Raw genomic sequence first — 20,771 nt, 5'->3', positions numbered from 1 at the left:
AAATTCTTGCCCCAACCTCCTTTTCCCAGCAGCCATGTTCTCTCAGGAGTGCGATTTGCAGAATTTTGGAGATAAGTTTTTTACGCCATTGTAGTAAGAATGACTGTATGTGCAGGGTGCCAGCCAGCCTCCACTGGCTGCCAAACGTGACCAGAAAATTATTTCTCATGCGTGCTCTGTGCCAGCAAACAGAGGTGGTGGTCTCTGGGTTTTACGGGACGGGAGCTTTCAAAGAGAACAGTGGGAGGACAAAGGAGCAATGTGGGTGATGTGGGGCTAGGGGCTCTGGTTGGAGGTGTGTTCGTGCACCCTGAGAAATGCCGGTACGTGTAAGTAACATGTAGCACAGACCTCCCCCCCACCCCCGGCCTGGCACACTGGAAGGCTCCTCCAGAAGTTTAACCCCCCACCTGGTCCTTGCCTTCCTAAGTGATGTTCAGTCCCTTCTGTTTTTCACTGTTGCTGTTTTCCTGGTAACGTATCCTCAAGGATTTCCTTCTGTGGGGCTGTTTCTGTACCTAGTATGCAGGTATACTTCCCTGCTCAGCACTCATAGGACAGTGAGCTGTTTGTTAGTCCAGTTTGTACACCTGCTGAACTTGCAAATCCTCGGGCAGAGCCTTGAAAAAAAAGAAGAAGTGAATCAGCTTCTTTCCCCGTGAAACTTGAACTTGGGAGGCAGAAAACCTGGATTTGAACTTGTTCGATGACTTTCAGCAAGTTACAGCTACTATCACTGTGAGCAACAGTGGCATGACCCAGAGTGCTGGGGCCCACGCCCACAACCCACATTTCCATTTAAGCCAGCAGGGCGATGTCAGCTTCCCTGCCCAAGAGATGAGAAGGTGGACTCAGAGGGGTTTGCTAACTTGCTTAGAGTAACTTGCTAGTAAGTATCGGGGCCAGAATTTGAACTCCGATCTGTGTACAAAGCTAGTTCTCAACGTTTCTTAGCTTTCTGTTTCTCATTAGTAAGATACAGATGAAACTCTTTTTCAGAAAGTGATAATTTACGTGAAAGTACTCAGCACCATGCAGGGCTTGTTATAAACACTCAGTACATGTTTCTTCCTTCCAGCATCTTTAGATTCCTGAATTCTCCTGAACTCAGCTGTATCATCTTTAGCTTTTACATCTCCAATCCTTCCCTCTTCCAGGTTTTATATTTTGCGCCAACAAAGAGTTGCTGATGTATTTGATAAGGGCCATGGGTAATTTGGACCTTAGTGGATTCATTCCATCAGCCTGATCCCAAAATGGGTGGGTAGCAGGTCAGTCCCATAATCACATCCAACTGGTTGGGCATGTTAGCCCGTTCCTACCCGGGGCCAAGAAATCCAGAGCCACTGTTAGGCACAGGCTGACGGGGCACTAAAAACAGAATAGACTTGCTGACCCATTCTGTTAGCCCAGCAGGGGAAAGAGAGACACAGCTGAGAGGTTGGCAACCCAGTTATTAAGAGCGCTAAGCTGCAAGCACGCACAGCAAGACGCAGCCTGTTTGCCTGAATTCTTAGGGCAGCCACAGCCCCCGCCCTTCTCTGTTCTGTTCCCTGGATGCCTGGATTACAGCCAGTCACTTCAGGCTCTCAGTCACCTTCCACATGCCCTGGAATGTTGCTGCTTAAGACCACAGGACGTGAAGGAGTAGAAAAGGGCTCTGCTCCCTGCGTCCAGGAAAGGGGTCCAGAGTAGGTGCTGCTGTGCAGGCCCAGGGATAGGACCAGACAGCAAACCCCTGCAGCCGAGGGGCGGGCTCTGGGAGGTCCCCTGTGAGTCAGGGGTGGGGACAGCCAGGGAGGGTGGTACTAGCTTAGAGCCAGGAATAGGTGCATGTATACACCCCCCCCCCCGCCCCCCGCCGTTCTGCCCCAAGCCATCCTCAGATGGGCCAGAGGAGCCAGCCCCAGGCTTGTTGAGAGGATGCGTGGTACAGGAACACCACTGATTGCTGAAAACCCAGACACGTAGGTCCCAAGGAGCTGCTAAGTGGCTGAAGAAGGGACAAAGGTGGGGGGACAGGCCCCCCTTCCCCCGCCCTGGCCCCCAGGTTCTTCTTTGGCTCAGTGTGGGTAAAATAGCCGTAATACTGTTAGTGTAGACAAAGTTGGGGACACCCTGGGAAGGGGGTTTGGGAAGATACCTCCAGGTCAGGAAGCCCCGGGGTAGATGGGGCTGAGATGAGAGGAAACCCCCAGAAGAAGTCTGGTGAAGGTGGAGGGGGTAAGGCGGGGCTTCCAGGCTGGTGTCATACTTGTGAGCACCACAAGGTGGCGGAATTTGCCTGACAACCAGTTTGCTCCTTGCAACCTCACTGCTTGGAGCCTTAGGCCACCGCCTGGGTGAGGGGCTTCTTGCCCAGACCCTGCAGAGCCCCGAAGCCCTGTCCTATGGGGGTGAGGGTCAGCACGGGGCTGCCAGGACAGATGCAGGTCACGCTCACTCACTCAGCCTCACGGGATTGTTAGGTCGGCTCTGTGTCGTGGCTTCCACCATTGCCAGGTGCGGATCCGCAGACAGGTTGGGTGGGGGGGGCTGGGGGGGGCGAAGGGATTTTGTGAAGGTCTCTTCACCAGTGTGTGCTGGAGCCAGGATTTGAACTCAGCTGTGTGGTGCTAAAGCCACCCACTGCCCCACACTGTCTGGGTGGCCACCTTTGATTCATTGAGTTTGCACACCTGTCATCAAGGGCGACCTACAGTGGCCTCCAGGACCCCAGCAAAGGTCCGAAAGGGCAGCCTGGGAGACTGTGGAGAGCACTTGGAGGAAATAACAGTGAGACTGAAGACACCGAAGCTACTGAGTTGGAGACGAGGATGATGAGGGTCCCGGTATTCAGGTGTGGCTGTTACCCACCCGGGGGTGTTGATCCGTCTCCTCGGTCGAGGCAGTAGCTGAAATGCAGTAGGCGGAACTCTTCGGGAAATGACAACATGGGGAGAATTCGTTGACATTTAGGATTATTCAACATTCAAGTGAATTTCTGAAACGTTCCGTCACCATTCAGCAAGACTTCGTGGAGGAGGTGGTTTGACCGTCAAGCACTGGGGATACGACAGTGATCGAAATGTGCCTGGCCAGTGTCCCCGTGGTGGTGGGGGCAGCCAAGGGGAACTGGGCCACGGGGACAGATGTGCTGGGCGTCCCCCAGTCAGGGGATCGGGGAGGGCAGGTCGGTGCTAAGCTGAGCCTGAAGAATAGGAGGAGTGAGCCGGGGGAGGTGGAGGGGTAGGAGGAGCATGTGCCCACAGAGGCCTGGAAGAAGTTTCCTGGGGCTGGGATGCAGGCCTGTGGGGATTGTACAGTGTTAAATGTGCTTAATTGTTCAAGACAGCCTCAGTGTTGTTTTGTCGAAAGGCAAGCCAGTGAGTTATAGTGGAGCCATGTCTTGCCTGGGGGCTGGGCTCTAAAGCCTGTGCATGGGTCACATGTCATGTTCAAAGTTACCACCGAACTGTGTCTTAGGAAGGTGTCACACTGGTGGTGGGCACGGGCCTCTGGGGAGTCTCACGTGGTCACTTTCCTCCAGTGATGGAACCAGTCATGGTGTGTTTGGTTGAGCACAAGATTAACCTGTTGGCTGGTGTTTAGGGGATATGCTGTATGACATACTAGGATTCCCCTACCTCTTACTGAGGGGCAGTTGGCTGCAGGTCTGTGTGCCCCCAAGGAAGGACCCATGTCAGGACAATTTGGGAGAATATGAAGGGGATTCCAAGATTCATTAACTCAGTCCCATGAAATTGCCACACAAAGAGAGGCATTGGGATCCCAGGTGGACTGCCTCACCCACCCCAGGTGCGCCCCAGAGCAGGAGCCCCTGGGGGCAGGAAGCTCATCCACAGTGGGTGCAAATGCCTGCTTGTAGACGGTCAGTCTCACCTGAAACACCCCAGCACGATGCTGGGGATTCATAAAGGTCAAGTGTGCATGAGGTGTGCTTCTGTGGCATTCGCTGGGGTCCCAGTTGTGTCTAGCTCCCTGCACCCTCCCATCCACCGCAGCTAATTATCAAGCCCAAAAGTTTGTATTTTAAGCTGTGTACCCAAAGGAGGCTTGGCCTTAACGGTGACAAATTAGCATTTTTTTTTTTAAAGGAGAGGGATTTGGGTATTGGAAAGTTCTTAAGTCAAGCCAGCAATTAAGTGATTTAAGTTAGGCAATTCTGGCCTTAGTCAATAAAAACACACAGTGATTGTACTTCTGACTGTAGGTTTTATGGATGGTGTACAAATGGAGAGCCGGCCCCCAAACTGCATTCGGCCATGGCTGCCTCAGTAAAATAAGAGTTTAACTTTTTAACGTGACTGCCTTGAAGCAAGTGACACTCATTAGGATGGATACGTATGTTTGCTAAAAAAATATTGTAGTCACACCTGATGCGCAGCCCTTTGTGAACAGCATCCTCTCAGCCATTTTTTGTGTATATGCAAGAATGAAAAGTTTTTCATACATATCTGCTCCCCACAGAGACACACAGCCACATTTTCTACCTCGCCCATAGAGAACACTTCTGTGCGCTTTTTCCTTTTTTCCATCTCCACTTCTCACTAATCTCTCGCACAGCCACACCCCCCCACACGTCCGTGAACATCATGTCACATGGCTTTGCCTATTCCCGTCACACAAACACACAGCTCCGAGCATTCACATCACACACACACCTCCTTGAACATTCACCACACGCACGCACACACCAAGAGCTTCACATATTCTCATCACATACACTTACGCACACCCCCTTGAATGTTCACGTCATGTGCAAACCCTTGATGCTTGCTCCTATCACATGTTTATACAGGCTTTCGAAATCCACCTGCTACATACATACCCTTGAACCATCGCACTGAAACACACACCTTTGAAGCTGATACCATAACATGCTGGCGTGTTCTTCAGCATTCACATCTCACAGACTCCTGCATATTCCCCTCACGCACTGTGCCGGTCATTCGCCTGTTGCTCTCAGATCTGCTCCCTGCCCCTCTGCCACTGAGCTCTGCAACGTGTGTGTGCGCATGGCTGTGTTTTGGGGGGTGGTGCTGAGCCCTGAATATTACCTTTTCCAAGCTTTCTTGCCTGTGGAATTCCAACAGGGTTTGGGCAGTAAGAGGTACCGGTGAGAGGTGGGAAGGCGAAGGGAGAAGCTGGGCGTTTCTCCTCATTCTTTGCTTTGGTGGCTCTCCCGGCAGCCCTCCCCTTTGTGGTCCCCTCACCTGCCAGCAGGCTGCCTTGTGATCCCAGTTCCTGCCAGATGGTCAAGGCTCGTGGCAGCCCCGCCTCCTTCCTCTGTCCCTGCTGCTCTTGCTCACCTTGGGGTTGCTCCCCCATCCCCTCTTTTTGTTTTCCAGTCTTCTCAATGCTTTTTTTTTTTTTTTAATGAGTTCCCTGAATTTGAATTCCCTCTTCTGAACTACCTGGCATGGACGAGCTTCCCCTAACTGGACCCTGACTGCAGCTCAGCCAACTCCCACGCTTTAGAATATTCTCCTCCCAGACAGACAGACTTCCCTCAGCTGTGCTCGGGTCTCTGTTGGGTCCAGTCCTGGCATCGGCTGGCCGTTTGGTGTTTGTCGAATGAGCAATTATAGTGGCTCTCCTCCCTGTGCAGGGATTTTTCTGGGACAGGGCTTGTATCCCCGAACTAGGTGGCTCAGGGGCATCTCTAGCCCTCTCTCGGTGGGTCACAGACGACAACGGTGAGCCCAGCCCCACAGAGGGCCAGGACATCTCGACCAGAGCCCCTTTGGAGAGTGGGCCTCTACTGAGGGGGAAACTGTCATGGAGCCTCAGTAGGCCAGATGTGGTTTCCAGACAAAGGGGACTCTCAGTGCTTGAGATAACTAGGAAAGAATCGGGGGTGTCTCTCCTTCCCTAATGATTTGGGTGCACCTGTGACCTGCATACTGGTCCCCAAATCTAGAATTTTAGTTCTGAAATTGCCTTGGGCCTGCTATTCTTCACCTCAGCCTTTGTGCTTGTAGAACATGAGGGGCTAGTACCTGTCCCTTATTTCTGCTCGCAGAATGTCTGAGGAGCTGTTTGATATGAACAAGTAATATGTTCCCCTGTGGGCCTCGGTTTCCTTACCAGCAACATAAGGAAGTTGAATTCCCGATGCTGGTGGGGGCCGCCTTGGGTTGGTGATCAGGGTGGGTCTTAGGCAGTACACACGGTGTCCACAGGGGGGCACCACACACAAACGCATTCATGCCTGGACTGGGCTGGCCAAAAGCTGTGGGGCTGGAGGAGTCAGAAAGCCCAGGGTCCCCTCCCCCAGAGCCTCCCTGTGTGCTGGTGCACTGAGAACCTCTGCACCTATGCAGGGTCAGGGCGAGGCGGAAGTCACTGACTGGGTCATTACCATGGTAGAATGAGCTCCTAGGATTAAGCAGATCATGGAGAGGGCGTGGGGACTCAGGAGAGGTACAATTTGAAAGGGAAGACAGAGCCAGGAAAAAAAATAACACCAATGTGGGAGCATTTTCACACATATTCGATTCAATTTAATATATTTGTACTTGGAGCAGACTGATATGCTCGAGTCTCCCTGTGGCCCAGTGTCCTGAATTTTTGTGATCTTTATAATACACCCCAGGGAATCAGAGGGTGTCAGTGTCCCTGACTGACAGATGAGGGAAGCCAAGAGCTGGGGGACTGGAGTGGCACCGTCCTGGTCACACACCTAGTCAGAGGCAGAGCTGAGACTTAAATCCAGGTCTTAATGAGCCAGGAAGGACATCCCTGGGTACTGGAAACAGTAGGGTGAGCACCTGCCTGGGGGTGGCCTGGGGTGGCTTCACCTGGCCAGTGGCGCCGGACAGGCAGCAGGGAGTCAGTGTTGGCCAGATGCATACTTGGCAGCAGGTGCAGCCAGGTGAGCTCCTTCAGTTACCTGTGCCGGCACTTCCTCTCTGCATTTGGGGGAAGGAGGCCCAGGCAGGGAGAGTCTCTCATCTCGGGCCCCACACAGAATCAGAGACGAAGGTGGGAGACCCCGGGGGTCTTGACTCCCAGTCCCCGACTCTTGCCATGTGGAGTCCCAGTGTTCGATCCAGTGCTTTCTGGAAGCCTCTGGAATCTTAGAGTCCTCCCTTCCTGCTCACAAATACCAGGCCCTGGTGACAGCCTCTCTCCTTGGCCCCCTGGCGGGGCTCCTCGGCCCTCAGAACCCCAGCTCAGAGGAGCAGGGCTTACCCAGCACACGGGGCTTGTGGGGTTAGGAAGAGCTGGGCTCTTTGCTCCGCACGGCTTTCCCTGGGAATTACAAGATAACGCATATGAAGGAACGTTAGCACATCCAAGTTTACGGATTATGTGGAGATCAAATGGTAGTAATCTCCCTGGCCATCTGGTCTGGGCAACTGCTAGCCAGGACCTCCCAGAGGCCTTCTCAGGCCTTTGTGCAGGGCCAGGGGCCAGGGCTGGCCGTGATCTTTGTGCCTGGTGCCAGGTCAGGATTTTCTGAGGGGCCTCAAGGGGTTTCTGCCCCAGTGCCCAAGGCAGGAAGGCTGGGCAAGGCAGGGCGGCTGCAGGCGAGCGGGCATGTGGAAACCCATTCATTACCAATAATGCTGCATGTGGACTGTCCACCTGGTTTTGTAATGAAAATGCACACTTGCATTTTAGAAGGCATCATTAAGCACATCTCTGGGGTGGAGTGGTGGGAGGGGAATTTGAAGATTAGATGCAAAGACCTCCTGTCCTCCTAAGAAGTCTGCCTGAGCAATGGAGTGTGCTTCTGAAGCCCCGAGCCTTCCCGCCTCGCAGGAATAGGAAGTCAGAAGTGGTTTCAGAAGCAAGGGGACTCTCGGTGCTATTAGTTTGGGCTCTGCCTTCATGGCTGACTGAAAGCCCAGAGCCCACGGGAGATCTCAACGGGGAAGGGGAGAAGAGCAGTGTTGTATAGGGGTGACGTGTTTTATTGGCCTCTGGCTCCTGACGGCCAGGTTTGAGCTCAGCTCTTTATCGCTCTGTGGCCTTGGGCAAGTCACTTGGCCTCTGGGTGCCTCAGTTCCTCATCTGCATAACGGGGACACAAATAGCGCATATCTCGTGGGTTGTCGTGAGGACTTAACGAGTGTGGAGATTGCCTGGCACCAGAGTCTCTGAGTCCAGAGACTGTCCTGAGTGTGGGGTGGCGGCTGCTATGTAGCCTGTGACTTCTGTAATGTAAGTGGTGTGCTGGTGAGAGGGCTCTCAGAGGCGGGCGCGGGGGAGGGAGTGCTGTTTTGTAGCACTTGCCAATTTCCATGGTGTAAATATTCCCGCCATGAGCCACCACTGTGGTGTCACTAAATGAACTGGGAAGAGGTGCTCACAGGTGGCTCTCAAGAGTTGGTGGGAGCTGATTCCAGCTCAGCTGTGGCCCAGGAACACTGGGATGATCAGGCTGCTTAATAAATACTAAAGTGGTTTGTACTGGTCGCTAAATAGCCAGTGCCTTAGGAGTCCTGCTACTACCCTGTTAACCTTGACTTTTCCTCTCGTGATCCTCCCAGACCTCCCACTGCTCCATTAAGAGAGTAATGAAGATCCCGCTCTCATGACTTGGCCAGTATCAGTTGTGGTTGGTCAAGACCGGGCCAGACCAGTGGGTAAATTATTTGGGTGTCACAGATCTGTAGCCCAGGGGTGCCAGGCCAGTGGGCGGAGTGGCCCTGGCTTGCGGACGTGATGCCCAGCCCTGCAGCTGTCAGCTATGTCTTGGGAGGCCCCGTCCTCACAGTGTTGCCTAGCACAGCAGCAGATGGAGGAGGAGCAGCAGCCCTGTGTCTGGAGGTTGAACTGGGGCAACAGAAAGTGCACATCTCCGTTACAACAGAGTTTGCGCAGGGTTCGCTTCAGTGATTAAAAAATGTCACCAGCATGACCTGCTTCACCAGCTCGGAATGCAAATACTGTTACATTTCTTCGGTTCCTCCAATTAATTGCTTGAGCAGTCTTTATTATTCAGGAGTTCAGGATCTCTCTTTCGAGGCTCCCTGCCACATTGGATTGTTGGCTCAGCGTGGAGGAAATAGACCTGCTTCCAAATGCCAGGCGGAGAAACAGCTCGAGTGTGATTAGTCCGCTCGCCGGTGGTCTGGGTTGGTGGCTGCTTTGGCGATCTCACCCAGGACTCCCAGCCTGACCCACGTGCCAGGGTGGTTGGATCTGGGGCAGTGGGGAGACAAGCTGGTAGCAGACATGAGTGTGATGGGTTGGGGGTGACAATAGAGAGTGGTGGGGTCTGTGGTGAGGTGTCATGTGCATTCCCCCAGCCAGATGAGGCCAAATGTGGGCCCTCTGTTGCCATATTCACTCATGTTTTCAAAAGAAATGAGATGTGAGGTGGTAAACGTGGGGTGGTATTTTTGAGCAGTAATTTACATACAATAAAATGCACAAACCCTAATGAATTTTTAACATATGTATATATTTCGTATATGCAACCACCGTCTATAAAAACCTATGGAATATTTCCATCTCTCAGAAATTTCCCTGGTGCTCTTTCTAGGTCAACAGCTGCCCCTTTCTCACCGAAGGTATCCATAAGTTAGTCTGTCCGATCTTGAACTGCCTCTGCATAAAATCTTACACTATGTATTTTCCTGTGCGTGGCTTCTCTGGTTTGGTATAGTACTCTCCAGCTGACCTATGTTGCACGTTACCCATAGTTTATTCCTTTTTATTGCTGAGTAATTATCACAGTTCGTTTACCCATGCTCTTGTTGAGGGCTGTTTGGAAGGTTTTTACCTCTTAGCTACTCTGAATACAACTGCTCTGAACCTTCATGTATAAATCTTTTTTTTTTCTGGACAAAGGCGCGCATTTCTCTTGCAGATACGTATACACACTGACACATATATACACACACACATATACAAGGGTCAGCCAACGTAGGTTCACAGCTCATATGGAGAAAGGCATGCAGGGTGTGATTGCTACAGTAGCTTTACTAACTCTGTTTCCGTTCTCACAACTGTAAACCTACTTTCGCCCACCCCGTGTTACGTGTGGCAACAGAGGGATGCACACTCAGTGTGTGTCTTGATCAGACATCCTAATGGAAAAGCAAAACCAAACCCTCTTCTACATACATGTTTATTGTATAGGGCTGTTCACCGCAACACCACCTGAAACTTTGTCAATGTCAGGGCCGTTGGAAGTAATTCGCCTGGCTCAAATGCGATGGAGTTATTTGTTATCAGATGTATCCACTCCAGATCACGAACTTCAGATCGCTCCTCCATGTCCTTGAAAGCGACGCTAAGTGATAAAGAAATTCCCTTGACCTTGGAGTGACTCCAGGAGGCAATTTGCAGGCGAGACGAAGCGGCATTGAAGAAAAGCTCAACGTTAATTCGAATGTGCGCTGAAGAGGGGGGCAGTTGTCGCCATGGAGATTTTACTCTTCCCTGCACTGAGCTCAAAATGAAAGGGGCGGATTTTTCGAAGCAAAGATGCTGAAATAGGTGAATCAAAAATCTGGATACGGTTTCTAGCCATTATTAGAAAGGCACTTAGTTTGAAGTTCGGAGCCTGTGTTTGGGGACATAGGTAGTGATTAGATGGCCTCAGAGAGCACCCGTCTTGTTAAATACAGGGCGGGGCAAAAGTGGGTTTTCAGTTGTGACAGAGTTCATTCTCGTATTATTTTTTTGTTAATTACTCTATTATTTTCCGTACGAACAACTGTAAACCTACTTTTGCTCCACCCTGTGTAGACATTAGAGTGCTATTAGTGGGCCATAAAATAGGTCTGTGAAACTTCATTAGAAACAATTTTTTTCTCTTTTTAAAAATAAAGATTGTATTTATTTATTTTTAGAGACAGGGGAAGAGAGGGAGAGAGAGAGACATCAATGTGTGGTTGCCTCTTGTGCACCCTCTACTGGGGACCTGGCCCACAACCCAGGCATGTGCCCTGACTGGGAATTGAACCTGTGGCCCTTTGGTTTGCAGGCTGGTGCTCCATCCACTGAGCCACTCCAGCCAGGACAATTCAAAACAGTTTTCCCTAAAAGTTATGTCAGTTCACATTCTCATAAGCGATGCACCAGAGTTCTCATGCCTCCACATCCTCGCTGGCACTTCTGGCCGCTCTCGTGGGAGGGTAGTGGCACCTCGTTGCAGTTTTACTTTGCATTTCCCTGATGAATACAGATGATGAGCATCTTTACACATATCTGTTGGCAATTCAGTATTTACTTTTGTGAAGTTCCTTTTCAGTTCCTTGCCCTCTTTTTTAAATTTGGGTGCTTTTTATTATCAATATATATTATATACCATATAATATACTAGATATATATTGCGTATTCTTTGTATATTCTGAACACAGTCCTCCGTCAGGTATATGTGCTGTGAATATTTTTCCCAGTCTGTGGCTTGCCTTTTCACTTTCTCAGTGATGCTAATATTTTTTTCCTTAAATGTTTGGTAGAATCCATCAGTTAAGCCATGTTGGTCTGAAGTATAATTCGTGTAAGGTTTGAACTACAAATTCCATGAGCAAAAACAGAATTTCCGCTTTCTTCTTGTGTCACTCTCAGAAAGTGGTGGTTTTCATGGGATGTTTCATATTTCCTCTATGTTGTCCAATTTAGTAACCAAGTTTTTTTTTTTTAATCATACCTCCCTGTTATCTTTTTAATGTCTGTGAAATCAATAGATAAAATTGTTTTAAAAATTAAACCTCTATTAGTTGAGCTAGTGGAGGCATTTCTGTTTCATGCAACCAAGTGGCCCCTGATTGGGACTGTGCCTCACCCATGTGGCGTCCCCAGCTCCTTGCAGCGAAGCCGGCTTGTGCGGCTCTCCCAGAGGTGCGCTCGGCAGTCCGGCGGACCTGGGGCCCAAGACCAGAGCCATAACGCAGATGCTTCTTAAGTGGGCAAGGGACACTGGCAGGGCAAGCCGCTGGCTGTTTCTGGGATGTTCCTGAGGCAGGCTTGGCTTCAGGGACAGAAGGCAAAAAGCTGTAGTGTCCCTGCAAAACCGCAGGGGCTGGGCTGTTGCTGGTCTTCTGTTCTCATCTAGCCTCTGGAACCCCCAGGCCTCCCCTTTCCTGGGACCTGAGGTTATCCAGTTGCTCCTTGGTCCTCCCTGGGCCAGGACTCTGGTCCTGCCTCAGTTCTTTGAGTCTCCATTCACCACAATATCCTCCTCTCTCTTCTCCTCCCCTTCTTCCTCCTCCTCCTTTTCTTTTGGTGTTGAATCCTGCCTACCTGGCAATCAGAGGTGGCAGACACTCTGCTTTAGCCCTGTGTCCCCTGGGCCCAGCCTGACCCCTGACCCCCAGTAGCTGGTACCCAGCCCTTGCATAGGGCTGCGACCTTTGTCTCACACCCTGTTCTGTGCCTGACACCTGGTAGGTGCTTAGGAAACACCTGTGCAATTGAATTTGGGAGAATATACCTGATGTAATAGGATGTTCTTCTGAGGGGAGCCATAGCACTCAGGGCCCTGGGGGAAGGGAAGAGAGGGGAACAGGAGTCTGGGAGGCCGGCCATCTGGGGTGGGAGGGGAAGTAGCCTGACACATGTTCCGGCAACTGACTTACTCAGGATAGTTCAGCTGCTGTAGCGGAGAAGCTGGAGATTGCATGTCTTCACCCAGTAGAAGAGGGAGAGCAGGGGCCAGTGGACCACCTTTGCTGTGTTTTCCATGGGAAGGGACTGGCGGGGCGGGGTGAGCTGGTTTAGAATGGGTGGGTAGGAACAATTGCAGGGAGCTCAGCGTGTCGGGGCTGCCCCCAGCTGTCCAGGGCCTGGCCGTGTGGTGGTTAGGACAGCACTAGCGTCCTGCAGTGCAAGAGCCCAGGGAGCAGGGGTTGGGCGAGGCTTTGGACTGGTCAGTTGCATGTGGAAGCCGTGCTCTTAGGAGAGTTTACCGTACTAGAAATGTCGCTCTGGGAGGGCAGTCTCCCCACAGTCGTAAGCCCCCGATGTCAAAACACCAGAATACAAAGGGATGCGGAATTCAGCGACTACACTTACTGTGAGAAGGGCGGGGGCATGTGCTCCAGCTGTGTGCCTAGGAAAGAGAGGCCTGACTTGTTGAGTGCATTAGTGTCTGCCACAGCAACTGAATTAAGTGGCGAGGGCTTAAAATTTGGAGTTGGAAGCCACCAGCTCCTGGTCCTAGGACGTGGAACCGCGTGAGCTTGCACGAGTCACTTTCTCAGAACGGCGGTCTCAGTTCCTTTCGAAAGGGGGAAATAATTAGAGCTACATCTCGAGGCACTTGTGAGAATTTAGTAAGATGTCGTAGAAGAGGTTTTCGGCAAACTCCAGAGCGCTGTTCAAACGTTACCTGTTTTCTGTGTCCTTTCCAAGTGGGCTGGGCCCCCAGCGGCAGCGGTGGCGGCTGGAGATGGAGCACTGCCGTCCCTTTAGCCCAGATCCCACTCCCAGACTGCTTGGAGCGGCCCCGAGCCGCAGCTGGACAGCCTGTTTCCCCACGGCCACATGCAGAGGCGCGGAGGGTCTTTGCGAGCATGTTTCGGGGTTACCAGATGTGGCTGGGGGGATGCATGCCCTGTCCAGCTGGTGGCACGCACGGCTCTGCGGGGAAGACGGTGGTTAGTAACTCTGCCGAGGCTTGTAAAAAAGGATTCTTTCCCTATTTTAAATCAGCACATGCTCATTAAAGAAGTAGGGCTACGTACAGAAAAACGCAAAGATCAAGTGAAAGGGGCTCCCAGTGCCTCCGCACAGTTGCTGGAGGCATTGTGTTTCTGCTTTTTTTTTTTTTTTTTTTTTGCTTTCATTTTGGTGTTTTCCCGCTGTGAAGTAGCTTTTAATTCATTTATTCTTAATCAAAAATTCATTTTGATGCAGAGTGCATAAAACGAAATCCAGAAGTTGCAGCGGGCTGCGCAGTGGCAATGGAGTCTCCCCCATCCCAGTTCCCTTCCTGGAAGGCAGGCAGCCTTGGTCACCGGCCCCGTGGGTCTCCGTCCAGAGTTAGCCAATGCACAGGGAGGCGCACACATGCGTGTTCTTTCATGTTTAAACACGCATGCGTGCATGGCATGTGCCCTCTGCGATAACTTGCTTTCCCACCTTCTGATGAGTCTTAGAGAACGCGCCACGTCAGTCAGTTCACGGGAGCTGCCTCGTCCACCGTAAAGGCTGCGTACCATTCAGTCGTGTGGGTTAGGCTGTAATTTATTCCCTCTGATATCAAAGGATATTTAGTTTCTTTCCAGTATTTTGAATTTTTAACAATGCCGCAACGAATATTCTTACACACATGCCATTTCGTACATGGGTGAGCTTATCTGTGGGATGACTTTCTGGCATTGGAATTGCTGGAGTAAAGGCTCTGCCCATTTTAAATATTATGGTTTATTGCCTCTGGAAAGGTCACACGCACTGAGAGTGCATAGAACGAGGGTGTGGATCTCTTCCTACTGTTGCCCACGGACCGTTATTAAGCTCAGTCAGCGTGGCCGACCTGATAAGTAAAAATGGCATCGTTTTTTAATATTTAGCATCCATTTTACTTCAGGGACTGCTGACTGTATTATCACGTCAGTGTCCTCCTGCTGGACCGCTGGCCGCACTGCGCTGCTGGAGCTCTTCCCCGGGAGAGGAGTCAGCTGGCTGCCTGTGGTGTGTGCTGCGGGCGTTTCCCCCAGTGTGTTCCTCTTGTGACGACTCTCCCTTTTTTCCAGAAAGCGCCCTTTTAGTCTTTGTGAAGTTAGCATGATTGGTCTTTTCTGTCTCAGCTTCTGCATATGTGTCATGCTTTAAAAAAAAAGGCCTCCCCCGCCCTGAAAATGTACACGTTCTCCTGGTGCTTTTGTGGTTTTACTTTATACATTTGAACCTTCCTTTCATCAGAAGTTTATTTGGGTGTAAGCAATAAGGGCGAGAGCGACATTTTTCCCCCCAGGAGAAACATAATCGATCCCAACACCATGGAGCTCCGGGTGCTGCGTCCTTCGTCGTGCCGATGGGAACTGTCCGCTGACCACGAGCTGCGTTTTCACTGACACTTGTGTGTCTTCCTGGAATCTAAGATCTGCTTTAGTGGTGGCTTCTCTAAAGGAGAAAAGTGGACTGGGCAGGGGGAGTGATCAGGGAGGGCTCTGTGAGGAAGCATTTCAGAAGCACCTGGCAGGGCCTCTCCTGAGGAGGGAACAGCACGTGCGAGGGCTCTGGGGCAGGGAGAGACCTGGTGCACTGGAGGAGCTGACAGAGAGAAGCCTGGGAAGGCTGGCCCCCCTCTGCCCCCCACCGTCAGGGAGTAGGTCGTAAGGGACGAGGCTGGAGAGATGGGGAGGGACCTGAACAGTCCTCACGGTCCCTGCTGACAGTTTTGTGTGTGTCCCATGCAATTGGGAGCCTGTGAAGGGTTTTAAGCAGGGTGGTGACATGGTCTAGCCTACGTGGGTGGGTTAAAATCTCCCTTTTAAGATGCTTAGGATGCTTGTGGAGAGAATGGCGACAGCAGGTGGAAGCTTCACTCTGCAGGACCTCTGAGGAGGGGGAGCCGTGCCCGTCCTCTCTTACCCTGGGGTTTCCGGCACTGCCACCGGGCCCTTCCGCTCCCTGCGCCTCGTTGTGTTGGGAGCACCAAGACAGGCATATTAGCTAATAATTGACTTTTAATTAGAAAAGCACAACTTTGCTTTCACGAAGAGACAAATACCTTTAAAAATGGAATCACTTTAATTGAACACATCTTTTACCAAACAGTTCTGGAAATTTCAGCCCTTTCATTAGGAGCCCCATGAAGCAAAGCCGTTTGAAATGCTCGGTTAGCATGGCAGTTGCTGGAGCACCGTGCTGAATACAGTTTTGTCATGAAGGGTAGCCTGACCCTTGGCCAGAACAGCGCCCTTGCCTGATGCTCAGGGCCCCCCTGTATGCCCTCTCGAGAGCGGTGATACTCAGGGTTGGGGTGGATGGGAGCATGTGACATTGGGGAAACAGGTCATCTGACTGCTTCTCTGGTCCCGCTCCAAGCAGGTAGGAGGTGGGACCTGACAGCAGAGGAATGACAGCAGAGCTCCATCTCCAAGAGCTGCCGGGGGCCCAGCACCCTTGGGCTAGGACCCCGAATGTGGAAAGGACCCCGGGGTTTCCTCCTGTGAGTGTGCCCCCTTCATGGATGGGAAGGCGGAGGCTGAGTCTTGCCAATCGCACACAACTCATTCGTAGCAGGACTGAATCCGGAATTCAGACATTGGAGTCCCATTTCGATGTTTTTTGCTCCATGTTGCACAAACAAGCAAGTTTTTCTTTGAATTTAGGATATTTTTCCCCCAAGAGGGTGGTCCTTCTTACTGTGAGTCCCGCACATCAAACATAGCAAAGGAATGATGCACCAGGCACTTTGGTGGGACAACCCTCTCAGGGAGATCGTGCCGATGACTTACTTAGGACCCAGGTTTTTCCTAGATCCACTTTAAAGATGTAGAAACCTGACTTAGAGAAGACAAGTGACTTTAAGTGACCACTCCTAAGTGATGGAAGAGAGCTTCAAACTGTGGCTTGTTTGCTTCCAATGGCCAGGGTCTTCCCCTGACAGCACACTGTCTTTCAAAGTGTGTGTGTGTGTGTGAGAGAGAGAGTGTGTGTGAGCAAGTGTGTGAGTGTGCCACACTTTCCCAGACACGGGGGCATAGAACATAAGCCCAGCTGGAGTGGCAGTCATCAGTGTCCCAGGGCTTCTCGATGGAAGAGGATGAGGATGCTGATGCTGGACTTCCGGGGGGCCAGCTTCACATTGCTTCCTCATGGAGCTGGTCCAGGCTGCTGGGTCAGCAATGAGTTGGAAGAGCTTGCATTGAGGTAGGGTGGCCAGCCAGCCACTGGTGACTGGAGAAGCTCTGTCCTGAGTAGGGCTGGGTCAGATGGCTCAGGGGACCCCCCTCGGCTCTTGGACATTCCCAGGACTATCAGAAGGTGACTGAGGGGACCAGCAAGCCCCAGGACTCTGGGCCCCCCTGCAGACATGGTGGTCCTGTGGGTGCTAGTGTGTGTGCATTCAGGGACTGCCAGGGGCCATTCGGCCGGGCCGCACCCTCTGGGTGGGCTCTCGATGTTGTCTCCAAATGGGGTCGCACACGCCGTCTGAGACGCGCCGACGAGAGGGAGAGGAGAAGACATCCATCACACGCTCTAAGCACATCGCATTACCCAAGCGTGCCGCCTACAGGGCCCTGAGAATTAACAGTTCATAAATCCTAGCATTATTTTGTGGATAACACGATTCTAACCACATTCGAAACACATGATGATAGTCCGTTGCATGTAAACATTTAGAACAGCGGCAAATGTGGGGGCTGGGCTGTGGCAGTTTCTCACTCTTTAGCACTCCAGGAGCCTCCAGCCCACCAGTGGTCTGGGCCTGTCGCGATCCCTGAGGAGCCCTGAGTGCGGATGGTCGGGTCCCTGTGACTGAGGGTGCTTATTCCCATGAGTGTGGGTGAAAGCGTGTGTGTGTGCGTGTGTGTGTGTGTGTGTGTGTGTGTGAGAGAGAGAGAGAGAGAGAGAGAGTTCACGTGCTGCAGGGGACCACCCCTAGCCTATGGGGCCTGGGAAGGGGGGACTGCAGAGCGCTGTGAGACTAAGACATCAGGGGCATAACTTGATTTGATGATTTGGCCCGAGTAACCCTCTCAAAATAGAAAAATCAAGGACCCAGCATGGAGGCAGCCTGTCTGGGCTCAGGCTGGTAATGAGGATTAACAAGGGTTGATGGAGCCCGGGAGCGATGGGCTGAAATGGCCCCGAGCTGCCTGGCACCCTGGGCCCCGCAGCCATCCAGAGCTGCCCAGCCTGACCTAATGCTATAACCCCTGGAGATCCTTGTTGATAAGGATGTGGGGGGCGGGGCGGGGGAGAGCAGCTCTGAAAACCGCTGCAGAAGGACAGCCAGCTCTGCAGAGGCCTGATGGGGAGCCACCTGTGTGGGCTGGCAAAGCAGAGACCTTCCCGTGGAGCCTCTGGAGGGTGCTCGGTCAGCACCTGCCGGCACAGGGGCCTTACCTATCTTTTGAAAACATGTTACATAAATCCTTGTCCGTTTTAAGAAACTTGGAGATGCAGATTATCATGAAGACAAAAAGAAACAGCTTTGCTTGGAGATCCCCACCATACCCATTTTATTGGGCAGGACCTGACCTTGAATGCCAGGATCCAGAGTGGGTCCTTAGAAGAACTAGCACCCTGGACAGTTCCCCAGGACTGTGTCACTGGGGTGCTGACAGAGCACCTCTCACTCCAGGCACCCCTGTCCCACTGGGATTGGCCAGATCACTGTGTTGTTAGTTGAGCCCCAGAACAAACAGCTGGCTTGCGTGGAGGAGACAGGGAGTGTAAAAAAAGCACACTCCGAAACATCAGCGTCACACTCAGCATGGGAGGTGCTCATGTTCTAGAAGGCCAGAGGGGACTGAGAGGGACGGAGGCATCAGCAGCCTTGGGTCAGGTCTGCCCAGTTGCAGCTCTCCATGCCACCGCCCACCCCCCCAACCTCATATGTGCATAGCGATGAATTCAGAGGTGTGAAGTGCATGTGTGGTTCATGCGTCTATATGATTGGTTGTTTGATAAAAACAGGACCACACTGTATATGCCTTCTCCATCTATTACACCCTGGCTGTCATCCTCTATAATACCCATATCATCATTCTGCGTGACCTCCTGGCATGCTGCTGCAGAGACGGATGCCATGATTGGTGTAATTATACAATCAATCCTTTACCACGCGGCATTTACTTTCCAACTTCTGCTGCCCTAATAATTGCTACGGTAATTTTCTCCAGCAGGAACCTTTGCTTTTCTGTCCAATTCCTTTCCTAGAGGAAATGCGCCCAGTGAGGGATCCCGTGTCCCACATACTTATGGTTTAAGCCTCGGGTCACCGGTCACCTGCTACTCTCGCTCTAACCTAGGGAAGGGAGGAGCTCAGCCAACTTCGATCAGTAGTAGCCTACTCAGAGGTGCAGTGGGCCTCTCAGTGTGGTGCGGGGCAGGCGACAGTGGTTCCAAGTGAAACTCTCCTGTGTGTCTTAACTGTCATCTACCTCAGTTTCCCTACCCTTTGCAAAGGGGAGGGGCTCTACTCAGGTCATCCTTGGTTTCCTAGGGGCAATAAAGATGATCCCTTGCATTTACGTCACGGAGCGCTTTACAGGTCTCGAAGCAGTTTTATGAATTCTCTCTCGTTGCATCTTCACAAGGCAGGCTTCCTTAGTTCTTCACTTGGCAAAGGAGGTGAATGAGGCCCAGACAAGTTAAGGGAGATTCCGAAGTTCACGGACATCAGACTAGGAATCCAGGCCTTCTGAATTTATTCCGGCAAGTCAAAAGTGCTGCCGGGGTCACAAGACGAGAATAATCAGGGCCTTAGCGCACAGGCCGTGCCGGTCACTGTTGCACTTGTAGCTGAAGGGCGGGGCCAGGACTGCCTGTCAGGTCGGCAGCTGTTGTTTCCCTCAGTACATCCTGATTTTCAGTTGACACCCACCCTTCAGATGTAGTTGCTGGCCTTCAGAACGCGCTACATCTTGTACGGCAGCGACTCAGCCTCACCAGGTGCTATTTCTCGCGGGTGCCATAACTTCATTAGAACGTCTCTCCATTCTATAAGGCCCATTGCTGTCGGACGACGGGATGCTGGGAAGACCGGTGAGCGTTACACGCATCAGCCTGTCATGGCAGTCCTTTGGCGGTGTGGGAGTTCCCTGGTCAGAAGCAGTGCTTGAGAGATGCCAACATTCTGAGTAAGGCATCAGTAGGCCCAGAACTGTCTGGTTTTCAGAAGCATGGTGGGCAAGGAAGAGGTATTTGCTTGCTCCGGCTGCCACAACAAAGTACCGCAGACCGGGTGGCTTAGCGATGGAAATTTATTTTCCCACGGTTCTGGAGACTAGAGGTCCGAGATGGAGGCCTCTCTCCTTGGCTTGTGGATGGCTGCCTTCTCGCTGTGTCCACACCTGGGCTTTTCGTCGGGTGTCTCATGCACCCCCGGTGTCTCTCTGTGTGCAAATTTCCCCTTCTTACAAGGACACCAGTCAGATTGGGTTAGGGACACCCTAACAGCCTCGTTTTAAAGGCTCTATATCCAAATGCTGTCACATTCGGAGGTACTAAGTGTCAGGGCCTCACTTATGAATTTTGGGGGAACAATTCAACCCAAAAGTGAAGGCAAATTGTATCCATAATAAATGTCTGTCCCGGTGAGAACAACCACTGCCCCCTCCGTGGAGAAGGTTGCAATGCCATCTGTCTGTCCGGAGGTGGGAGCTGTTTCCCCAGTGGTCTGGGGCTTGTCAGGGATCCAAGGTGGTTATGACCCCTGGCAAGTTGTGTGCTTAGCAGGGGCATGGCCTGAGCAGCCCATGTCTTAAGCTCAGTACAGTGTCCATCTCTGTCTCTATGGCCAGGTTTTTACAAGCCCATTGCACGAACATAGGGGCTGAAGAAAGAGGCCTTGCCATTCACAGAACAGCGTGTTGTGTCTGTCATGCTGAGGGCTCGTCCACAGGCCTCCTCTCCAGTACCTGTGCCACCAGTCCTCCAGTCCTATCACCTGCAGCTCCAACACACCCATGAGTCCTAGAGGGTCCTCACCCCAGGGCGTGGCCCTTTGCAAACCAAGTGGAGCATGAGCTACACCCTCCCTAAAAGTCAGGCTGTCTGGTTTCTACCTTTGCAGTCAGCTAGTCACAGGGAACAGCTCTAAGCTATAGGCATGGGTTAAAGAAGGGATGGGAATGGGGAGGGAGTTGATACCCTGGAAAAATCAGTCATGTGCTTTTCCTGTA

This window comes from Desmodus rotundus, chromosome 10, assembly GCF_022682495.2.
Source record: "Desmodus rotundus isolate HL8 chromosome 10, HLdesRot8A.1, whole genome shotgun sequence".
Taxonomy (NCBI): domain Eukaryota; kingdom Metazoa; phylum Chordata; class Mammalia; order Chiroptera; family Phyllostomidae; genus Desmodus; species Desmodus rotundus.
Note: the sequence above shows the minus strand (reverse complement) of the source record.